Source organism: Equus przewalskii, chromosome 24 (assembly GCF_037783145.1).
Source record: "Equus przewalskii isolate Varuska chromosome 24, EquPr2, whole genome shotgun sequence".
In the NCBI taxonomy this organism is placed as follows: Eukaryota; Metazoa; Chordata; class Mammalia; order Perissodactyla; family Equidae; genus Equus; species Equus przewalskii.
This window is the reverse complement of record NC_091854.1, coordinates 34,811,793-34,835,701: the sequence shown is the minus strand read 5'-3', so window position 1 is coordinate 34,835,701 and position 23,909 is coordinate 34,811,793. Positions and strand designations below refer to the sequence as shown.

The 23,909-nt window shown below is 42.7% G+C and overlaps 1 long non-coding RNA gene and 1 pseudogene across 1 annotated transcript in view; one reads left to right on the top strand and one right to left on the bottom strand.

Moving 5' to 3' along the window:
* Window positions 1-23,477, bottom strand: part of LOC139079099 (uncharacterized) — a 29,897-nt gene extending 6,420 nt beyond the window's left edge. Inside the window, exon 1 of the long non-coding RNA XR_011532405.1 lies at window positions 22,755-23,477. This is a non-coding gene — a long non-coding RNA (uncharacterized lncRNA). The remainder of the gene's footprint in view (window positions 1-22,754) is intronic.
* Window positions 16,091-16,858, top strand: LOC103555349 (bridging integrator 3 pseudogene; annotated as a pseudogene).
* Window positions 23,478-23,909: the final 432 nt, after the last annotated feature.

The following is a 23,909-nucleotide window of genomic DNA, read 5'->3' as shown; positions in this document are numbered from 1 at the left end:
CTTATTCTTCCAATAATCAATGCTCCCAATGTATTTTCAATTGGTTGGTGCTGACAAAGTCAACTTATATTAATGCTGAATCTTGAAACAGATTAAATGGGACAAGAATACTTCTGCCGGAATGGAGAATTGGTGAACTCCCTTCTACTGCAGGTTGTTATTCTCAACATTAGTTACATATGGAAATACTGTGGGGTAACTAGGAAGTTTCTCAAGAATCCTGTATGGCAGTTCCACATTTTGATGGAGAAAACTAATGTCTTTCTTAGTACTCTTTTGCTATTTTGAGTCCATGCCAGTTGTCTGTTCAGTTCCAGTTCTGTCCCATGACATGGAGAATCATTTATGGGTCCATGCTCTGGACTGCAGGCCACAATGAGTATCAAAGTTTAGGCTTATTTTTCTATGGCTATTAGTCATGAATTGAAGCATATTAAATAAGCTAAAGACAGGGAAAAAGTTGTTATCAACAGGGAAATCTGGCCCATAGTAGGTAAATGAATCTAATGTGAGTGACTTGTCAAGCCTACAAAAAGGTAATCTGGTGTTTGTCTTTTTACACATTTAGAGTGAAAACAAGTATCCCCTGGAAATCTATGAATATTGGCATGATACACCATCATGGATCCTTTGAAATTTCCCAAGTTACCTCAGATGAGGAAAATTCAGCTATGCCCGACCCATGTATTAAACTCGAATTCTGAAGGCTCATCTTTTAGCTACAGATTTACACAATTTTCAATATTTATATTCACTGCACTGAGGAAGAGCTGTGAGAAAGACTGGGGAGGCCTACTCAAATATCATTTAATAAATGTAGTTTGTACTTGATGTAGAATCAAGACTTCCAATGGGTGAACCAAGAGCAATGAGAAATGACAGATGGAAAAGTATACCAGGCCTCTTTGGATTGGCTGACTAATTGACCTATTGTATCATCAATAAGTACTAACTGAGTGCTTACCCAGTTTGATAAACTATATCCAGCGGTGACTAAAACATGTGGCTCATGCTCTTACAGAATACACAATCCAGTGGCCTTTAGATAGTACTTGTAGCAAAAGTATGAAGTACATTCCATGAGGGAACGATATGCCTTGTTGACCATACTTTTAGGTAAAAAAAAAAATAATCTTAGTATGGGCCAGAGGTCACCCAAGGGTGGGTACTTCCTACGTTGTCCCTTTGCCTCTGCTTCAAAGCAAGTGCTTGCTTTTTGGTTTGTTTGTTTGTTTTAAAGGTAAAAAAATACACATCAACTATTTAAATAAGTAACATTTTAATTTTGTACATTGATTTTGATGTGATTGCATTTTCATTGCAGTAGAAGAAATTTATTTTTAGGGTAGAATTATATAAAATATATTGTGATTTTTGTTTCTTGATTTTTAAAATAATTGTGGGTATCTAAACATATTTTCATGTCTGTCAGAAGAAAATTCCCAAGAACTCTATGAATTTCTGGTCCCGTTGGTTCTTTCTTCCTCAATCCTCTCCACATAGTATTACTTACCTACAATACTTTATTTAAGAGTCAGCTTGATATGTCTATTTCATTTCATGAAATTTTATTGTTTCATATTGCTTCCAAACATTTGGTCACTTTCAAGATTAGATACTTTTGCAAACAGGATGTTGTGGCTTGTATTTGCTGTAGAAGTTGATCTACTGCAATGGGCAAACCGAGAGCAATGACAAATGAGAAATAGAAGGGAGCCAGTCAGATAATTCCACCTCATTTATCTTTTTGGGGATTTCTCTGAGGTGAAAAATTTCTTTGTAAACCTTCCAAAGTCCTGCAGGTCAAGCAAACACATCTGACGACAGCCGCTGTAAGTCTTCCCTACTTACTGAGAAAAAGTGGCCAGTGGGATAAAATACACTTTATTACCTCTGTATTTCCTTGCCTCATTTCCCCTTTTCTTTTCCACCTTCACATCTCTAGGCTTGCTTCTTTGAAGTAAAGTATCATCACTTCAATCCTTGCCTCAGGCTCTGCTTCATAGAAACTTGGCTAAAATCAGAAGTGATTCTAGAAACAAGACTTTAAATTTGTGTTGCCATTTGGGCAATAAGTGGAAAGAACCATTGCTGGTGGTGAGAAGCTGTGCGATGCAGCTGCTTGTGCTTTCACCCGTGGATGAGTCGGGTGGTGCAGTTGGAGAGCAAGGCACTGGGAGACCAGGGTATTGTAGCCCTTAGTTGGTTTGGGAAGAAGGTCTTTTTATAAAGGTTGTAAAGTGGGGTGGCTGCTTTAGATAGTCAAAGAAAATGAAAGACAAAGGAGACTCAATTTCCACTTAAGGAAGAATATAAAACCAGAAGGTTTCTGGTTTAAAGGTCAGTCTTCTCTCCTGCAGTCTCAGGCCACAGCTGTGATGAAAATCAGCCCAGCAACTGATTCTACAGGGGACTCGGCTGCAAAGGTGACCCATCCAGTCTCAGTGGGTCTCCTATGCCAGGGACAGGGCCTTGATAGAAAATGAGTACAACTTGGAGTGGTAATGTTTGAGTTTCAGACCTGAGAATCTTGAATCCCCAAATTCTCTTGGACTTTTCTGACCAGTAAAAGCAGCACCTTCGTCTTTCCAGAGAACAGCCTCCCCTTCCCTGGGGATGTGTAATTTTTTCACCTGGAGCAGGTGCCTCAGAAAGCGACTCTATCTCAAGACTCTCTCCTGCCACCTCTCATTGCCTCTTGGCTGATAGAGTTAGGCCTCAGCACAGCCCTGATAGAATAGTACAAGCCTAGCTCCAAAAAGAAAAATCCTTAAGCCAAAGCACTTCCAGAATTTGTCTAGCAGTATCAGGAAGAACGAGGGTGAGGGGTAGTGGTTGGAATGTGCAATTCTAAGTTTCATGGTTAATGCCACCAGAGAGCACCCAATGCAGGAGGACAGAAAGACTTGTGCAAAGGATGTCAGCCATGTTCTTTCCTCAGCATCCCATAGCTTCTGCAACTTATGGATAGGCCATGGTAGCAGATATGCAGGTTATACACGGGCTCAACAACATAAGCTCCCCTCACTGAGGCTGGTCTAATCATTGTTACCACCAAGTGCAAATCTGCCAGCAGCAAAGACTAAGGAAGAATTCATTAAGGAGACCGGGCAGCCACCTGGTAACAAATCACATCAAAATCCTTCCACTTGTAGAAAGAGGTTGTTTATTTTTACTGGAATTGACACACACTCCACATATTGGTTTGACCTCCCTTCCTATAGAGCCTTTCCCATCAGCACCACCTAGAAGCTTATAAAAAGTCTTATCCAGGGGCTGGCCCCGTGGCCGAGTGGTTAAGTTCGCGCGCTCCGCTGCAGGCGGCCCAGTGTTTCGTCAGTTCGAATCCTGGGCGCGGACATGACACTGCTCATTAGACCACGCTGAGGCAGCGTCTCACATGCCACAACTAGAAAAACCCACAACGAAGAATACACAACTATGTACCGGGGGGCTTTGGGGAGAAAAAAGGAAAAAATAAAAATCTTTAAAAAAAAAAAAAAAAAAGTCTTATCCATTGGCGTGGGTCCAACACAACATTACCTCTGATCAAGGGACTCATTTTGTAGCAAAGAAAGTGTAACAGTGGGCTCATGATTACGGGTTTGTGGTCTTATATGTGCGCCATCACATAGAAACAGCCAGCCTGATAAAAGGGTGGAACAGCCTGTTAAGACTCAGCTAAGGTGCTGGCAATGGGACAATGCATGCAGGGTAGGATTCTGTCCTTCAAGATGTAGCATGTACCTTGAACTGCTGGTATTTTGTGCTGTTTGACCCAAATACATGGCTCCAGATAATAATGGGTATAATAATAAGCTCTCATGCCCAGTGATCTGTTTGTGGATCTGTGCTTCCATTCCCTTAATCTCAGGCTCTGCCAGGGTACAGAGCCCAGTTCTGTGGCAGGGGAAAGCTCTTTCCCAGGGGATAAAGTACTAAAGGGGTGAGGTAACTACCACAGAGTCACTTTGGACTCCTCATGTGTCAGTAGACCATTAGGCTAAGAAGGACATTATGGTACTGGCTGCAGTAATTTGTCCTGTCAGTCACTATAAGGAGGGAGGGCAACTACCACACTGAGGGAGCAGGTCTGGAATACAGAGGAGTCAGTGGGGTGTCTCTTCGTACTTCATGCCTGGCAATGACTAAGGGCAACTACAGCAAACATGCTTCAACAAGGGCAGAGCGACTAAGTACTCAGATCCATTAGGGGTTAAAGGCTGGGTCACCTCACTAGGCAAACAACTGGGACGAGGTAAGATGCTAGACAAGGGTGAGGGGAAGCTAGCATGCCGAGTTGATGAAGGATTGATGAATATCAATTTCGCCCTTGGGACAAACTGTAGCAGTAGGACTCTAGCTTGTTTTACAACCTCTCTTACTTTAGTCTTCCAGGATATCACAACTGGCCACCATATTGAATGTGAATTACTGGACTTGTATCTGTCTTCTCAGAGAAGGAGTGAGAAGACTTTCATTAAAAAAAAACAAATCACGGAGATATACTGTAGTTTTGCAGCTTCTTATAAAAGGATGTAACACATGGATCTGAGTGGTGCAAGAGGGTGTCAGCACCCAAACTGAACCTTCCTTCGGAGCTCAATGTTTCCTCGATGGATTTACCAGTCCCTGTTTGAACTTTGGCAATCCATCCTTGTGGTTTGCTGCTTTTACTGGGTCCTTGTGGACCCGTCGCAGGTGCTCCCAGTGCACTCACACCGCGACTGGCTGCCGGCAGACACAGACCTAAGTGTCTCTGGTTAGCGCACACTATCCATCAGCATCCTAGTTCAACCCCCTAACTCAAAATACACAACCTCGGTCTTAGAGGAGACTTAGAAATAAAACAGTACAACGGGAAAAGTAACACAGAACACTGACTTGGCTGGTGGTGCCTCACCAGACATTTTATTAAGCAATTATTATGTGCCAGACATTGAATTATATAAAAATACACAATACGGCATAGTTTCCACACTGAAGAAGGCAATAGTCTTGCAAGAGTCATAAGAAAAATAATAGCCTATAAGCTAAAAAGATTCACAGTCTCTTACAGAGTTGAGAACTAAGTAACTTTTGAATTTCTCAGTCTCAGGAAAGCCTAAGGAGGAGAGCTATTAAGAAAACCAGGAGCTGTAATTTTCACTTAATTGTTGGAGGTTTGAGAGATGACACAGAAATCCTAGGGTAGACAGAAAGTTCCTACTGTTCCGTTAGGACACCTTGGAGTGTTACCCAACCCTTCTGTTCTTTCGGGTGAGAACGCCTACTTTCTGCATGCTCCTCCAAGGACACTGAAATCTGAGGCAGCTGTGCCGTCTCAGCAAGCTGTGTGACTTGGTGAGTGGGGAAAGCGGGGCCCAGAGGCTCTCTGGACAGCAGTGACCTTTCTTTGAGCTGAGGAGACCTTCAGGTCCTCGGTTTGGAATCCTCATTAGCACCAATTGCTGGTAGCCATTTCAGACTGTTTTTCAGGTTTCATTGTGTGGGTACCAGCGTGGAGCTTTCATCCCTGCAGCTCACAGCTTACATGAAACTCCCCAAGAAGACAAAAAATATGGAAGGAAGTGTGGTACTAAGCATATCTTTCATTAAGTTAAGAAAAATAATTTTGCCTATTGTTTCTTGATATATTTTTCTAGTTTCTAGTTAGGCTTATGAATGTGTTTAAACGTTTACTTTTATTTCTCCTCCAACTCCTTTTTCATCATCATATACATTAGGTAATTAATTGCTGTTGGTTCTGTCCCTGCCTGGCCCAGCCAACTCCTAGAGAGAATGAGGAATCTCATGGAACCGAAAGAGACTGAAATAAAAAGGATGGAAATCTGCTCCTAGCTGTTTTAGGAAGCTTGTGCGTTATAGGAAAGCTACCAGGATATTGGTGCCTGCTTTGGGGTCGCGTGGCTGCTAGAGGAACACTCACCGTGTTCCAGGTTTACAGCATCGTAGCCGGCACGTTCTGAGAGTGAACCCAATGGTCCTCCTCTTTATACACTAGCCTCCCCTTTGAATGTGGGTAGAACCTGTGGACACGACGAGATGTCACTCCCACGATTATGTTCTATTACTTTGTGGCTAAAGGAGTTTATCTAGCTGAGTCTAATATAATCGTATTGGCCCTGTAAAAGCAGAGTGTTTTCTCTGGCTGGTATCAGAAGAAGTCAGAGGGATTAGAAGCATGAGGAAGATTCAATGTGCTGCTACTGGCTTGACGGGCCATGTGATGAGACTTGTGAGTGGTTTCTAGAAGCTAAGCACAGCTCCAGCTGACAGCCAGCAACGAAATGGGGACTTCAGCTACAACCCCAAGGAACTGAATTCCACTCGGCCAGGAATGAGCTTCATAGAAGTCCCTGAGCTCCAGGTGAGAACACCTCCAGCTGATACCTTAATTTCTGCCTGAGCAGAAAATAGCCACACAGTACCAAACGTCTGCCCCACAGAGCATGAGATAATGAGCGGTATTTTGTTACATTGCTAAAAATGCGTGTTTTTCAGCAATAGGAAACTAATGCAACATCTAAGGGTAGAAATAGTTTGAACTGCAGATTTACAGTCAAACATGTGTTTACCCTGAGCATTGTTTCTTATGTGCTAGGTGACTTTGGGTTTAATTACAGACATTTAGTTCCTCATCTGTAAAAGGGATAGAATAATACCCACCTGCCTCCTAGGATTGTTGCCACAATTAAATGAGACATAGCTGATAGAATGCTCAGCACACAATAAATGTTGTTTCACATTCCCCAGTAATATGGACTCTGGCAATCCATTCAGAACAGAAATAGTCTATGATGGTTACTATGACTTGAAGGAATTGAAACCATACACATCTCTGGAAGAGGAGGAGGATGGAGCTCAGGAAAGGAACATTTGGGAACTGGTTAGGGAGCACAGCAGGCTCCCATAGTTTGGAACCAGAGTAGAAACCAAGAATTCTAGGATCACTGCTAAGACTTAGTGACTCAAAGCCAGAGCCATGGGGTCCCACAGATCCCCGTCTAGATGTGACTGGGGAATCTATAGACTCCCAGAGGTGCCAACCTGCACTCCTAGGAACAGTCTTCTTATTTATTTATTTGTTCTATTCACCAAATATTAACTGAGCATTTCTGTGCAGGGTAATCGTTCAAGAGACTGGATTACAGCAGTGAACAAAACATGAAAATTTTTGCCCTCCTAGAGTTACATTTTAGTGAGGAGCCAGTGGAGAAGGTATTTTGTCAGATGATGGTAAGTGCTAAGGAGAAAAATATGTCCAAAAAGAGGGATAAGAAATGTAAGAAAAGACACCCCAACCACCACAATTTTCAATAGGGCAGTTAATGTATGTCTCACAATGAAGGGTCCATGAGGCAAAGACCCGGAGTAGCCAGATGGGGAAAGAACGCTCTTAAGAAGAGGGCCTGGCTTAAAGGCTCCACGTGAGCTGGCTCCTGCTGAGCAAATCAGCAGCATCAGGACAGTCCCCCCCCCCCCCCCCGCCAGTGCCCAGACAAACTTTACCAATCCACTGAAGCAGGCATTCAAGCTACACTTTATTTGACCCTCAGAGTTTGAATAGAGCCCAGCAAGGGATCAAGTCTGATAACATCTCAAAAGCCCATTTAGCTCAATATCTCCACTACCAGGCTATTTGTTAAACACTTACTAGGCGGCAGGCTGTAACTCCTCAGACAGACAGGGTCTCCTGTCCTTAAGGAGCTGATGTTCAAGGAGTAGAGGACACAAATGCTTTTAAAAAATCAACAACCTCATCACAAATTGTGATGGAGGAAAGAAACGAAGAAGAACCCAAGGCAGAGACTGGCAGGCGAGGAACCGCCTTCCATCGGATGGAGGAAGAGGGGCTCTGAGAAGATGAAACTGAGCCCAGTCCAGCAGTGGGGGGTGCAAAGAAGTGGGTCCCTGGGGCACTTAGCAAAAGTGCAGGCTCTTTACAACTTTCCTCAAGACCTGACAAATAGAGGCGGGCAGATCTACAGCGACCTCGGAGCAGCACTATGCACAGGAGCCTAAAGGTGGAAGCAACCCAGCCCTTCATCAGCTGGAGCATGTCCACACGATGGAACAGCATTCAGCCACATAAAGGAAGGAAGTACTGATTCAAGCTACAATGTGGGTGGAGATTGAACACACGAGGCCAAGTAAGGAAGATGCCAGCCTTGAAAGACCCTACGTCGTGTGGTCCCATTTGTATGAAACTAGATGGTGGTGACAGTGGCAAAACATTGTGAATGTATTTAATGCCACTGAACTGTACACTTCAAAATGGTTAAAATGGTAAATTTTATGTTATGTATGTTTTACCACAGTAAAAATTATATTAAAGAAATGATCTCAAAGGCAGGCTTCTCCAGGGGAATTAAAACCTTTACTATTATGTAGTAACCTTTTCTATTTTAAAAAATGCTTTTGGCCTTCACATCACTTTTATTTAATTTTGTCATAACTGACATAAATGTTTTTGCATAGTATTTGCCTGAGAAATCTCATTCTTCCCATTTTGTCCCAGTCTTTCAGAGTCCTGGTGCTTTACTTATATCACTTACAAGTACCAAGTATTAGTATTTAAAAAAATCCAATCTGAAAAATTTTACTTTTATTTAGAGATTTTAATCCAGTCATATTTTTGTGGTTATTGATATATTTGGATTTACTTTTAGCATCTTTTTTGTGATTTTTATTAATTTTACTTTTTCTATGTATTTGCCTTCTTTTGGATGGAATTTTTTTATCTCATACTATTTTTCTCCTTCTACTGATTTTGAAGTGATATTCTGTTTCTATTATTTTTATAGTGCATCTTGAAATTTAAGTATTTACACTTAAAGTCTAAATGATAATATCTTCACCCACCCTTTGAATAATATAAGCATCATAAAATATTCTAATTCTACTAGTTTATCCACCAGCTTACATGTGTCTTTTACAATATTTTAGCTTCAACTAGTTTCATTTTAAACCTACAAGTTGAAAATTATTTATGTTTTATAGAGTTAATGTTTGTTTTTATTTTCCACATCCTAACCATGTTCTTTGCTCAATATTTCTTCTTGTATTTCCAACTTTCCTTGTGGGACTAATCTTTCTTCCTGAAATACATCTTTTACAGGCCCCTTTATTGAGGGTCTGTTGGTGGTAAACTTACTTAGTTTTGTTGACCTAAAAATCTATTTTTTCCCATGATCTTGAAGAATAGTTTCTCTGGGAATACAACTGTAAGTTTCCAGTTATTTTCTCATGGTATTCTACATATATTTTTTCCCATCGTTTTAGTTTCTGTTATGGTTTCTGAGAAGCTAAGTGTCAGTCTAATTATTGCTCCCTTGTAGATGAGTTAACTCTTCCTTTCATTGTTTTTAAGATTGGTCTTTATCTTTGGGTTCTTTTGTGTTACTGTGATATGTCCGGGTGTGGATTTGTTCTATTTATCCAGCGTGGGATTCCTTGGACTGGTCTCATCAAGGTTGAAAAATTCTTAGCTATGTCTCTTCAAATACCCTTTCTTCTCCACTTTTTAAATCATCTTTTGACAGAACTATAATTAGAAATATATTGACCTCCCTCCTCATTTTAATGTCCAGGTCTCACAAACTCCATCTTTTATGTTGCCCATGTCTTAGTTTGTACTCCATTGTGGGCTGTTTCATTAGATGCTTCTCCAATTCCTTCAGTCACTCTTCAGCCATCTTATCTGACACTTGAAGTATTAAGTTTTTAATTTCAGTTATTATATATTCAACATTTAGAACTTATCTTTGATTCTTTTTCCAGTCTCTTGGTTCGTTTCTGCTGGGTGCCTGGCCCTTACTTGAAGTGCCTCTTCCACGCCCATCTCGTGTGTGAGCTCTTTGAGAGTATCTGCTGACTCTCACTCGTGGTGGCTGTGCTTTGTGCTGTGCATGATTTGTGCATTTTTGTTGTGAAATTGTTTGTTGGGCCTTTAAATTTGGGACTTCCATGAGATCTGGATTAAAAGTGTGTTTTTCAAGAGAGGATTTGCATTTGTTTATTTTAGGTGCTGGAAAATGTTCTTAACCAGAAACAGCTTTAAATTAAATTCTTAGGTTGTGGTTTTAGGAATGATGTTACTGTTGATACTGGCATCACTTCACATAGGAGACATTTTTCTCCTTCCATTCTTATCCAAATTAAAAGAGTTAACTTTCCATGTGGGACATTTTTCTTTTTTTCCCATTTTTTAGTTCACATTTCAATTAATGATAGAGTGATTTGAGGGTCTCAGCTATCTGAGGGGTCTCTGTTTGTACTTCCCACCTTGCACTTGCTCTGCATCTCATAATCTCACTCTGGGCGGGCAATAAGTTGTAATAAGATTTGGGTCCGCAAACAGACAAAGAGAAGTTGCCTTCTGAAGTGTTTGCTTGCCTGTGTGGATTCATGTGCTTTATTTATCATCATTAAGAATTTTACCTGTGGTCTTGTAAGCTCAGCTCTGCATTTGCAAATACCTTGTCTTAGTTTATTCCTTATTTCTGGGAGTTTTACAGTGAGAGGATTTATAGGGCTGCCAGTGCACCACATGCACAGAATAACATTCTGTTTCTTGAATCTACTTTTAAACCCATGTATTTCCCTAGAAAATAATCACTTTCATCCGGAATTTCAAAACTTATTGCAGTAGATTGCACAAATATTATTTGCAGTCATTTCCCCTGTAACATTAAGACATTTGTCTCCATTTCATTCCTAATTTTATATGTTTTATTTTCTCTCATTTATTTTTCTTAGAAAAACTGATGGCTGATTTATTTCATTTATTTCTTCAAGGGAACTCTCCTTGGATTTATTCAGCAATTAGACTGTTTAGTCTATTTTCTAAGTTTTCTTAAGTATATAATTAATATATTTTAATTTACTTAAATTCTGTGAATTTTTGTCTTAGCACCTCTCCGGCAAAGTAAATAGATTTGGATATTAGTCTTACATTCCGTAATTTTCCAGATGTTTCTAGGTATTTTCTAGATTTCCTCCTTTTTGACACACAAATTGAGAGACCACGTCCACCTCTCTAAACGAGTTTTTGTGTCTGCTTTGTTATTAGTTTTAAGTATTGTTACTCTTTTGCCAGAAAACGTAGAATGTGATAGTTTCATTTTCTGAGTTTCATGAGGTTTTTAATATTTTCTAACATGTGATCATTTTTAAAACTATTCCATGGCCGCTTGAAAAGAAAGTGTATTTTGTATTTAGAGATGATAAAGTTGGACTTAGCTCTGTTTTAATTTATATATCTATAGCTTTTTCTCTAGTTTTGCTTATATCTACGTATTACTTAAAATAGTTGTCGCGTTGTTTGAGTGCTCTGTGCCCACAGATTTTTTACCTATTTAACCTTCATTTTCATGAGTTTTGCTTCATATACTTTGGTTCTATTTATTTCAATACTTTGAAAGTCATTGGAGTTATAATCTTATTGTATGTTAAGTTTTTAGGAAGCCTCCCTGTGGAGGACATTTAATCAATTTTACCTTGACTCCGAGTCTGATAATAATAACAACAATATATTGCTTATTTTTTTTCTTAATCTAGCTTCCCCCCACCCTTTTTATCATCTTTTTTGGAAGACATTTTGTTTTAGGCATATGAGTTTTTATTTTGCTTTAATCTAAACATTTAAAATATAGTTCATTCTATTGTAATTACTAATTATTATTTTAACAAAATTGTTATAGTCTTACATCCTTATTTTACATTTTCTGTTATTTTTAAACATATGACCTTGCTTTTTGCTTTCCTTTAAAAAACTTTAGCTGTAGTTTGAGAATTTTGTCTTTGTTCTTCTCATCTAGAAATTTAAAAGGTATATAGTTTGCTTTTAACTACATTTCATAATTATGTTTATAATTTTATGTAACTTGCTCACATTTGTATTTCATAATATAGTATCTTCAACAACAGAATTCTGTCTATTGACTCTCTTGCGAAAAATGAGGACAATTATATAGTTTCACTTTCATCAACTTCTGCTCTTTTACTGTTACTTTTTGTTTTTGTTTCTATGACCTGGAAATTTTATGCCTTTATATTATAGTTAATTTATTGTTATTTTTATATTGATATATTTTTTAATTTTCCAGAGACAGTTTTGTAATTATAACTTCATTATTTATACTCAATTCTAGGCTGCATGGTTTAGTCTTCACTGCCATTTTCATATTAAACTTCCCCACTTTTGACTACTGAATTTCAATGTTTTTCTCTTTATATCTTTAAGTAGTTTCATATAAGTATATATCTTTTTTTAAGTATATATCTTTAAGTAGTTTTTTAAGGAAAGGTATATGAATAATATGTCTCCAAAAACTTCACTAATTAGAATGTTAAATTTTTTGTTGACTGTTATTAGAAAATCTACCAAATAAAGGTGCCTTAAATAAGACAGAAGTTTATTTCTTTTTTCTGTAAATCATAAAGGGTCTAGAATACAGCATAATAAGATGATCTAACATACTTTAGGAATTGCCTGAAACTGTGCTTTGCACGTGTAATCTCAGTGAATCTTCCCAGAAGCCCCTGAGGTGGACTTAGCACCCCCGTTCAAGAGTCAGACAGCTGCCCTCAAGGGTAGAATCATCGGCCTGAGGCTAGTAAGTGACCGAGGTCAGCATTGCCTGGCTCTCATGTCCTCTTCCTGAGACGGTGGAGGAGGTGAGAGTAAAGTGCTGTAGGGACAGATCTGAGAAGATTCCTCCTGGAAGGATCTTCAGGAAAGCATCAGGCAGCAGGTGATACTTGAGTATTAACACAAGTTTTCCAGGTGAGCAGAGAAAAAAAGCATGAAAAAGACAACATGAGCAGAAGGTATGTAGGCTTTTGTTCCTTGAAGGAATTAATCAAAGCCTTCTCTTCCTTACTCTCTAGACACAAACAGGTATTTAATAAAGGCTTACTGGCTTCATCTTTTCAGGCATTCTCTTTGTTCCATCCAGCAGACATGCTACCCGCCTCTCTAATACTGTCCTCCCCTTCCTTCTCTGCAGGAAAACTCCAGTTTATTGGAGGCAGCGTGTGCCCGGCTAAGGGACTATGGTTCCCAGCTGCACTTGCAGGTTGAGGATATGAACAGAAATTGTTGGGAGGACTTCTGGAAAGTCCCGTAAGAGATGGCTAGACAGCTGGCCTGTCCTTTTTTGACTTTTGCCCTTATGTTCTGATTTCTGCTCAGAATCATGAGTTCACAGTCATAGGTCCAGGGCTGTCTGAGACCGTAGCCCAGCCTTGAGGATGGAAGCCACATGATAGTGACGATGAACTGGAAAGCCGAAGGAGACTGGGTCCCTGATGACAGCGTGAGGTCCCCATACAAACCCTGAATGCCTAGTTAAAGATGCATTTTATGTGAAAAGAATATACTTCTATCTTGTTTAGGCCACTGTTATTTCTGTCCCTGCTAGTAGTAGCCAAGTACAATTCCTAGCTGATGTATTGATAAGGAACCTGAAGTGAGTTTGCTCACTCATTGAGCAGCAAGATAATCTCTGACACCGGGGGTGGTGGAAGGAAGTAGGAATTTTATTATTGCACAGCACTTAGCAAGGAGAGAGGGAAGCTAATGCTGAAATCCCAAACTCCCCGAAAAGCTAAAAGGAAGGGTTTTTATTTGGGGTTTTAGGTAGGGGAGGAGGAGCATATGGCCTTGCTGGTCAGAGCTTTCCCACCAGCCTGTCTTTGGCCTTGAGACACTTGCAGAGAGGAGGGAGCCTGTGACCTTGCTGTTCACCAACTTTTCCACCAGCCTGTATCTCTTTGCTGGGAGGAGATAATCCAGGTGCTTGTCCTTGACGGTGTCTGTCTCCATGAAGGATAGTGGATTCTGGAGCCAGGAAGTCAGAGAGTAAGCAGGGAATGAGTGTTTTGGTTTTAACCCCATATATGCTAGGTTTAATGTGGGGAAACTGATATCAGGGTCGGTATCAGTGTCCCAAATTCCACACAAAGGCAGGAATGTGGTGACTGGTACTCACCAACACTTAGCTGGAAATGACTATCTGGAAAATGCACGGAAATAGTCAGAGAATTTCCCAGCTGCACCTCTTAGCAAAGGTGCATCTCTAAGAGGGTTTCATATCAACGTATAAGCTGGAGGAATCCCAGGAGCCTTTCAGGAAGAGAAAGTGGCTGCCGCTCCTGCTGAGATTGCTACAGTTTAGTGGAAACTGAAAGGCTGGCGTGATGACCTTTCAAGAAGAACAAATGTTATTAAATAATGGATTTTGTCCCACCTCCTACAACAGTCAAAAGCAAAGGATGAAAAGGGAATCCTCTTCTTCTATTAATATCTCCTCAGTCAGGTTCATGCTGAAAAAGCAGAAAGCAATTGTAAAATTAGCAATTTTGCCTGCAAATTAGCCCCTTGCAAAGCCATAAAAAGAGAGAAAGAATTAAGATAAATTCATTAATGGACGCAAGGATGGAAAAACCAAGAGCGACGGAGCATAAATACCCAGAAAACTGATATATATTTTAAGGAGGACATTATCCAGATTATAAATAGCTGCTTATAGCTGTGTATGAAGAAAGTGTTAATTCATAGCCCTTGGATCAGTGGCCTTTCTTAATGGCTTCTTGGAGCAAATCTATCAGAACTTGAAGAGCACAGGTTTAGGCTGATGTTAATAAAATGTGTCCATCCGCCCTGGCTGAGAGATTTCTATCCCCCCTAGAAGGGAAGTGCAGTCAGAGGTGGGTCTGCACCCCGCTCTTCCCTTTCGCCAGGCTTGTGAAAGCCTTTCGCCATCCTGGGCCTCTATTTTGTCTTCTATCAGAGCAGAGTGTGATTGTGCGTCATTGTGTTAATAGCTTTAAATTAAGTCACATGCAGAGAATTTGGTCCCTCAGAGGTTGTCGGCAAATGTTAGTCCCTTTCTGCTTTCCCCTCCCATCAGAGGGCAGGGACATCAAACTCGTGCAAAGCAATTAAACGTAGCTCTGTGAGATTCTCCCGCAGGACCAGTCCCTACAGAAGGCCGGACACATTTTCATGATTTATGACTGGTCTCGGGCAACAGGCTCCCATTTGCAATTTTATGAAAAGGATAAATCAATATCTAAGAGTGGGGGATAATCAGAAGAAAGGACCCAGCTCCTCTAACGATCACAGGCAGAGGGTCCATTTCCAGCAAGGAGCACACAGGAGGAGAGATTTGAAACAGGCGCAGTTTGCTTCATGTGTAGCTTTGTGGCTTCCACAGTCAGAGCCACCTGCTACTTCCTACATCCAAGAGCAGGTGAGGAGCTTGGGGTGGTGGGAGGCCCGGTGAGTCTCGTCACTCCTGCTTTCTTAGTTCAAGAGGATATTTCATACCTGAAACACACGTTTCACTCCTATGGATGAAAAATGGCCACATATAGACAGTAATAAAATCCACGCGGCACAGGGAGGTGAACGCAGTTCGCAGGTGGATAAATCACTGAGGAGGACCGAGCAGCGCTTAAAGAACCTTTCCTAATTGACGGCAGCAGCTTACAGTCTGGGCGCATTTACGAAAATCCAACTTTCCTAGCAACACTAGTCAGAGTCACTTCCCAACGTTGTAATGGAATCCCAGAATCATTCCCCTCCAAGCTCTCCGTAGCTTAAGACCCTGGTACCCTGTTTCGGTGGGACTCAGAAATAATTTAACAACATGACCATGAGTGCTCTTTCCACTTGTGTTTGAGCACCTCCAGTGGCAAGAAGAACACTCTCCCCAGCGCAGTTTAGTTCAGTATGTGTGCAAGGCAATTATTGGTGCAGAGGATGTGCATTAATTTCCTAGGGTTACCATAACAGAGCACCGCAAACTGGACGGCTTAAGGCCCCAGTAGTTTACTGCATCACAGTTCTCAAGACTCAAAGCTTGAAATCAAGGTGTGGGCAGGGCCTGCTCCCTCTGAAGCCAGCAGGGGAGAATCCCTCCTTGCTCCTGGCTCCTTGCCTCTGCGTTGATGCACCCCTCTCCAAGCATTCTTTGTGTAAGTAATGTTCCATACAATCGTCTGTGTTGACTTTGATCTTGGCATATTTTCCCCTCTATGTAACACAGATCTCCTTAAATAAAAAAAGGGAGGACAGAGTTACAGCTGAGGACCCTGGCGGCAGGGCCAGTTTTGGGACCATGAGGTGGATTCCTTCCAAGACTGAGCACCCCAGGAAACAGATTGTCCCCAAAACAGTGGAGAGAGACTTTGAAAGGGAATATGGAAAACTCCAGCAGCTAGAAGAACAGGCCAAGAGGCTGCAGAAGGACATGAGGAGGAGTGCTGGTGCTGACCCTGCCACATCTAAATCTGCTGTGAGGATATCCTTGGACTTATCTCCAGTCCCCTCTGTGAGCAAGAACAGAACTTTCTGAACATGGTGACAGCCCTGGACATGGCCATGAAGCAGATGGATGCATTCTGCCAGGAAAAGGTGAACCAGATCCCAGAGACCATGACTGAGCCCTTGACAAAGCTCGGCAGTTTCTTCCTGAGCCGCTACATGGCTGTGAGCAGGCTTGCAGGACTTTAGGAGATTGCAGCCAAGGGGGAGAAGTACAGGGAGAAGGAGAGACAGGCCACTGCTGGCCGAACTCCACCAAGAAGTGCCTTGGCCTGCGCGCTGACTGAACCCAAGAACAAGCAGCCCCAGGAGGAGACGCTACAGTTCCACCACAGCCGATTCGAGCACGGCCAGCCCAGCTTTGAGTTCCTGACCCCAGCACAGGTAGGATATTACGCCCAAATGCGTGAGATGTTTGGAGACTTGACCCCACAGCTTGACCAGCCTGGCCTTCCAGACCAGCAGAGGGAGTACGAGAATGAGGCCAAACTGAGCAAGCGCAGAGCCCTCTACAGTGGCTGATGACTGAGTCCTCGTCCCCCTTGGAGGCAGTCAGTCTCTCCAGCCCTCTCGAGCTTAGGCTCAGGCATCAGCCCAGCAAAAGGCCCTCACCTGGGGGAACGATGGCAGCCGGCAGGTTGGGGGCCGAGGCGGCTCCTGCTCTGCCTCACGAGCCTGTTGGAATGAGCCTGGCACCAGGAGTTTCAAGCAGGCCGCTGTCTCCCCACCCAGTAGCAAGAGCTGCAGACACTGGTAAGCAGTGTAGAAAAACCCCAGGGGCTTTCTTATTTCCAACAGAACTGCCCCGAGTGCATCCTGGCCTAGGGCAGGGCCTTTGTCAGCTCACTTGAGGTCTTGGCCTTGCTCGCGTGGTCAGGATCACATCTTCCTCCAAAACCCCATCCTAGGGACTCCACCCACCTTCATTTTCTCTCCACTTCAAAGACTCGTGGTTTTTCTGGAAGAGGCTCTGCCCTCCCAGGGCCTGTGAATCTGGGAAGTCGGCCTGCCCTGAGGAACGTGAGAGCTGTGGTCCTCCAGCCTTCACAGGCCCCTCACTCCAGCCTCCCAGCACGACAAAGGCTGGTTTAGCCATTCTATCCTTAGGTCAAGTGCCGGGAAGAGCCCCAAGTCTTACAGGTTCCCTAGGTAATCGAGACTCAGCTCATGTAAATGTCCTGCCACATGAAATGTCACAGATCAATTCACAGGCCTGGATGCAGAAACAGTGGGATTGTGCTTGTAGTGGGTTCAGGCTGGGTCAGAGAGAGCAGTGCCCTGAGGCTTCTCTTCAGGGGAAAGCCTTGAGGAACAGGCTGTGACTAGCTCCTGGGATGAACTCTAGACACCTCGCAGCTGCCAGGGGGAACAGCTGCCCCTAAGATGTGCAGTGGAACAGGGCATTTGGGCAGCTGTGGCCTGGGACCTTGGCAGACATTGGCTTGGGGTTCTGTGCCAGAAGGCTTCATCGCTGCCCCGGGGACTTCGGCCTCTTGTGTTCAGTTGCCTGAAGACAACCAAGGAGGTTTCTGGCTGAAAAGCCAAACCTCCCCTTTGCAGAGGTCAGCCCCAAAGGGTCTGGACTGAATGGACAGCTTGCCTCACTTTTGCCCCCACCCCACAACTTAGGGCCAACAGAGGAAAGTTGAGATATGCCCCTCATGGATTAGGTAGGACACCTCTTCTACCCAGCCCTCCGCCAGTTTCCCGGCACCAACGACCTTGTGGATGGACGACCTTTCGGCCACCATAGGGCTTTCCTACTCCTCCGCCTGCCTTCAGTTAGACCCTCCACCAAAGGTGAGTGGCGGTTGTGGCAGGTGTGCCATCAGTAAGCGGGGCTTGCTCACAGCTGGGTGATCGTTGTTTATCTCCAGGTTCTTAGTTCGAGGAGCAAGTAAAGCACTCAGAATAATCCCTCCCCCAGAGAAAATATCCAGACAGGTTTTTGTTACACTTTGCCTATTGATGGAAGAGTTCCATTTATAAAGTTTTATACATCAAAAAGCTTTGAATTTGACCAGGCTGTCCATTAATTCATCTCTAAAAAAGTAAATAGCATTTAATTTTAGCTACTCTATTCTACAGCATTAGAAAGCTTCTCAAAATGTTATTCTACGCACAATGGCGTTTAGCAGACAAAGCAGAGTCCATCATCTCACCCAGATTCACATGGATGGGTCTCATCTGAGAGCAGTATGGGAAATAGGTGGTACTTCGTGACAAAAGCACTCCTAACTTGAGTTTCCTACCACCAATATGGACTTCTTACTCTGTGAGCCTGTCTTCTTTGGCACATTTTATATGCCAGTGAAGGCACGCCAGCAATTGCCCCATATGTAACATTGGTGCACCAGGTCTGTCTGATGATGGGAGCAGGCACTATTATTATATCCAGGTAAAGAAACACTCATTTTTTAAAATGCCAATTTGAGATACAAATCAAGGGTACAGCATCCCCAGAACTAAGTTTTGAGCCATCTGGTGTCCTGAATGCTTCCCGTCTTCTGCTGTGTGCCAGCCATCTGTGGCACTCCTTGGCTTGTAGATGCCTCACTCCAGTCTCTGCCTCCATCATCACATGGCCATCTTCTTCCTTGTGTCTCCCTCTTCCAATAGGGACACTGGTCATATTGGATCAAGGGTCCACCCTATTGCAGCATAACCTTGTTTTAACTAAGTTCATCTGCAATGACTCTGTTTCCAGATAAGCTCACATTCTGAGGTACTGGGGGTTAGGACTTCAACATATCTGTCTTGGGACACACTGTAGCTTATAATAGGATATAAAGATGATTAAGGATGGCCCCGGGTTTGCATAGCTCCCAGTCATACACCTTACAGAGGTGCAGGCTCAGATGTGAGGCAAACTTGGCTTTGAAGCTCAGCCAAGCCCACTTCGTAGCCAAAAGACCCTAGCCAAGTTACTTAAGCCACAATTTCATCTTCCAAGAAATAGGGCTGAAATTTGAGAAAATCAAATCAGTGGCCGGAGAGTGTATATCAAGATGATTGGCACAGGGTAGACTCTGAATAAATGCTATTTTTCCTTTCCCAATACCAAGACTTTTTACCTGATCAATCTATTCATTCGTATATTGATTTTTTCAGCACAGATTTATTGAACATCTAAGAACACCAAGGACTAAGGCATCACTCACATAAGAAAGAAAAAGAGACACAGAGGTTACTGTCCAACTCAGTCCGGGATTTTAATTGAAGAGTTCACTTACAAAATGCCAGAAGACCTTCAAGGAAGGAGAAAGCTCAAGAGCCCACAGCCTGACCACTGAAGAGCGATAGACGAGGAAGAACCAACAATCACTGAGTGTTTACCACGTGGCAGACACTGGATGAGTCATGTATTATCTCACTGGATCCTAACACAACCTGGGGAAGTAATTGTTCAATTAAGTGATCTGGGACTCAGAGAAGTGAAGAAACCTGCCTAGGAGCCCTCAGCTGATTTTGCTGAGCCTCCTTCTCCTCTGCCGGGAGCCTGTGGCGCTGGTCAGGCATTTAGTCATCAAGTTGCACATGCAGGACACAGAGATGAATGAGGAAGAACAATGGAGCAACCCTCCTTTCTAAAACCCTCGACTCTACGCATCGGATGGCAGTTGATCTCAAAGCAAATTTCCAGCCCATTTTTCTGTCCAGTGCCAACTTCTTTTCTTTCCATACACATATAAGAGCAATTAAAGCAAAATTTAAATTGTGTCAAATTCTGCTCTAACTCTATGCTGAATGGGTTTGGGGAGAACCACTTGCAGCCTCTAACCATGGTCTCTTGAACTCAGAGGGATAGAGTAAGGGATGCAGTCAGTGGCCCCATATGGGGACCCATTACAAGATTTCGACTCCCTTGATTCTGTTCTGAGAAACCAGACACCTAGGCATTAGCTGAAAATGATTCCTCCAGCCTTGCAGTCTTCCCCATTGACGGCCTGAATCTCCCACAGCCCTGCATCAGCACCCACGGACTCACACACTTGAGTGCCGGCTGCCAGCTCTCCATGTGGTTCATCTTTTCAGAGCAATCCCAGGAGATTAGAAGCTCGAAAGACCGTGATAGCCAGGAAGTTGATGGCTGTTTCTGTTCCTTCCTTCATTTTACTGTCTGTGTGGATCATATATTCTCTCGGACACCAGCAGGAATCCTAAAATCCTTTCAGAATAACATATCTCCTCTTGTTCTTTTGGTTAACCTACTGCAAAACTGTTAGAGGTATTTTATCCTGAATTTGCTGAGGTTTAATAGGTAAGTTATACTTGATCCGTTTGTCCACACATGGTTGTAAATCGAAGTCTGTTCAGGGTTGAAAAGGATGATTTCTTACTGGCATTGCTGCCAGCGAAGATCTGCTTTCAGAATCCAGGTGCAGGAACCCTCCAGAGTAGCGGTTCTCGACCAAGGGCAACTGTGTCACCCCCCTGTCCCCAACCCAGGGGACATTGAGCAATGTGTGGAGATATTTTTGGTCATCGTAACTGGTGGTGTGGGGGTTGCTATTGGCATCTATTGGGTGGAGGCAAAGGGCGCTGCTGAACATCCTACAGCCAACTCTCCCACGAGGAAGAGTCCTCTGGTCCAACTATCGAAAGCATGTACTAAGATTGAGAAACCCTGACCTAGAGGAATATTTTTCTCCTACAACCTTTCGGCATCACCTTGGAGAGCATATGACCTGTGTTCCAGGCTCAGATCAACTACTTATTAGTTATTTTAACATGGTCAAAGGCTTAATGCTTTTGGACTTTGGCTTGCTTGTATGTAAAATGAGGGAAGTGGCTTTTGGGAAAGAAATCAGAACATGTTGAGCTACTAATTGCATTTTTTGGTCAAAAGAAAGAAAAAATGTTTAGTATTCAAAGATGTTCCTTGGAGAGTTATTTATAAAAATGAATATTATAAAACAGTATTTAAATAAATGATAGCTCATCTATTTTATAGAACATTATGAAGATCTTACAAAAACTCATAACTTAGACAATGCCTCTATTATAATGTTAAGAAAAAGAGTAATGGGATTCAAATTTGTATGTAAAGTAGACCAGGGGGATTTGTTACTTTGTTTTCTGAGCTGCTTTTACCCATATTTCTCACTGTTGCTCTCAACACAGTGACTAAGACTCACTTGCTTATGTGTGTGTGTCTTATGACCAGACTGTGTACTCCATGTGAACGATGGTGGGGCCTTAGTTACTTCTGTGTCCCCAGTGTCTTGTGCATAACTAGCTTATGGTCTCTCGGGAGACAGGTAGGAGCTCCATGTTTTGGTTTTCTCATCTGAAGAATGCAGGCAAAAATGTGCATATCTCAGAGCTGTTGAGAGTGATAACTGAGGCAATGGTCCTAAAGATCATAACACACTATACCTGAGACCTAATAACCATTCAACAAAATTAGTTATTCTTACTACTTTCATCTCAGTTCTGCCGGTAACAAGATGCACAACCTTGGGAAAGTAAATTTGGGTCTTGTCTTTTTCCTTTTCTGTTTTCCCCTCTGTAAACAACGATTTGTACTGGACTGTCTCACTTCTCCTTTCCAGATTCTGGATTCTTATATCCTTTGATTCTAAGAATTAAAGGCTTCGGGAGACTTGTTGGAGGTCAAGTCCTGTGCAGACTCTATAGAGCTGAAATGCCATTGACAGTGGTCTAGCGAGGCTTTGAGGTTGGGCATCATCAGGAGGAGGGTGGTGGTGAGTGGGCAGGAGATGGTGTGGTGTAGGGGAAAGAGCACAGGGTTAGGTGTCAGAGAGCCTAGCCCGGGTACTGTGGGCTGCACACATTTCTCCATGGCAGCTTCCAACTTCTCACCAGGAATATCAGAGACAAATGGCTAGAAAACATAAGAATTCTTCCAGCTCTTATGTTGTATGGCTTTGACCTATTCATGTCTTGCCAGGCATGCTCTTCTGAATTTATCCTTCTGTGCAATGGTTGCTCCCCAACCCACCAGGAGGCTGCCTTCCTCCTTCAATCTTTCTGTGACTCTAGGTTTTGAAGACAACTTGTGGTGTCTTCCCATTTAAATACTAGCTTATTAACCACTCTTGTCTACTGGTTAGAAATCCCAGAATAATGCAAGATATGTGTCTGAATGTCTTAGGGTCCCTTCTGCATCAGAATGACCATAATGAGGCTCATGGGACTAACCGAAGGTGAAGGAAAAACTATCTGGTACTGAGGAAACAAAGACAGTGGTAAAATCCTTCATAGGAACCAGAGAGGCTGGAGAAATAACAGATCAGAAGCCTCTGGGAAACAGATTAATAATGGTGAATAAATCATTTAATCTGACTTATCCAGTCTTGCTCCAGAAAGAACAGACAAATGAAGGCAAATTTAGACTCAGCATTTGAATCAAATTTACAACAACTGTAACCTGTCCAATAATGAAATTCAGTACCTGAAGGTAGAGGGCCTCCAGCTGGTGGGGGGAAATCTACTGCTGGGAAGATTCTGCTTCTGATGAGAGAAGATTTAATCATCTCCACATTCTTCACAACTCGGAGACGGTGGTTCTGCCACAAATGCAGCAACAGTGAGAGAGGACCAACACCATGGAGCGGGCACCGTCCTAGACGCCTTTATGTTCTCACAGCGACTCTCAAAAGAGGGCCTTAACAATTCCATTCTGCAGATAGGGACATTGTGGCTCAGGCAGGAAAACAGTGTTTTTCTCAAGCTTGTAAGAGGTGCAATAGGGTTTGGCTTTGTATCTGGTGAGGAATCCTTAAGAAGCCAGAGATCAACTGCACTGGTTTGGGCTCCTGACTCCTCCGCAGGCACACTGTTAAGGCCGACTGTCAGCTGCTTTGCGTGTAGAAGGGAGAGAAGAAGGAACAGGTGACTCCACTCCTTGACAAGAGGAGGAGAGAGGATGTCTGTGGGGAGAGCTCCTGCCACCTGCGCCAGTCACCTCGCCCTCCTGGAAGCTGGGCACAGACCCCGTGGCAGCCTGTCAGTGGGGAAGGGGCGAGGAGAGAACTCACTCCCAGGCTGTCAGACCAGCAGCCTGCCCGCGGGTTACACTGCGAGGGTCCTCAGCAGCGGGAGCCATGGCCAATCTCAGCCGTCAGCGGAGGGAGGGGGCCCGAAATGTACCGTGCGTCTGCTTTCATTTCCTCTCAACAGTCCTCTTAAGTGGACATTCTTTTCTTCATTTTTCCAAATGACTAAGCTAAGACCAAAACAATTAAGTAAATTGTCTTACATTATTCAGTAGACCTTTGATATTAAGCCAATTTTGTCTGACTCCAAATTCCACGTTTTCTACCAAATTATGGTTTCCCAATTGTATTCACTGGTGTTCCCTTTCACATTTTGGCCAAACCTGCATAGCACTTGTACTTTTGACAATTTTTCTATAAATCAATTCCTCTCCTTAAATTGTATTTACGTGAATATATTTTAAAAGGAAGCTGCATAATAAATGGAAAGAAATTTCACTTGCCATAAATAGATGATAATAACAAAAATAAATTAATTAAACCAAAATAGTATTCTTGAATTCTTGCTTTAGAGTCTTGTGTCTGGAAGGCTCTGTGCCTAAGGCATACTT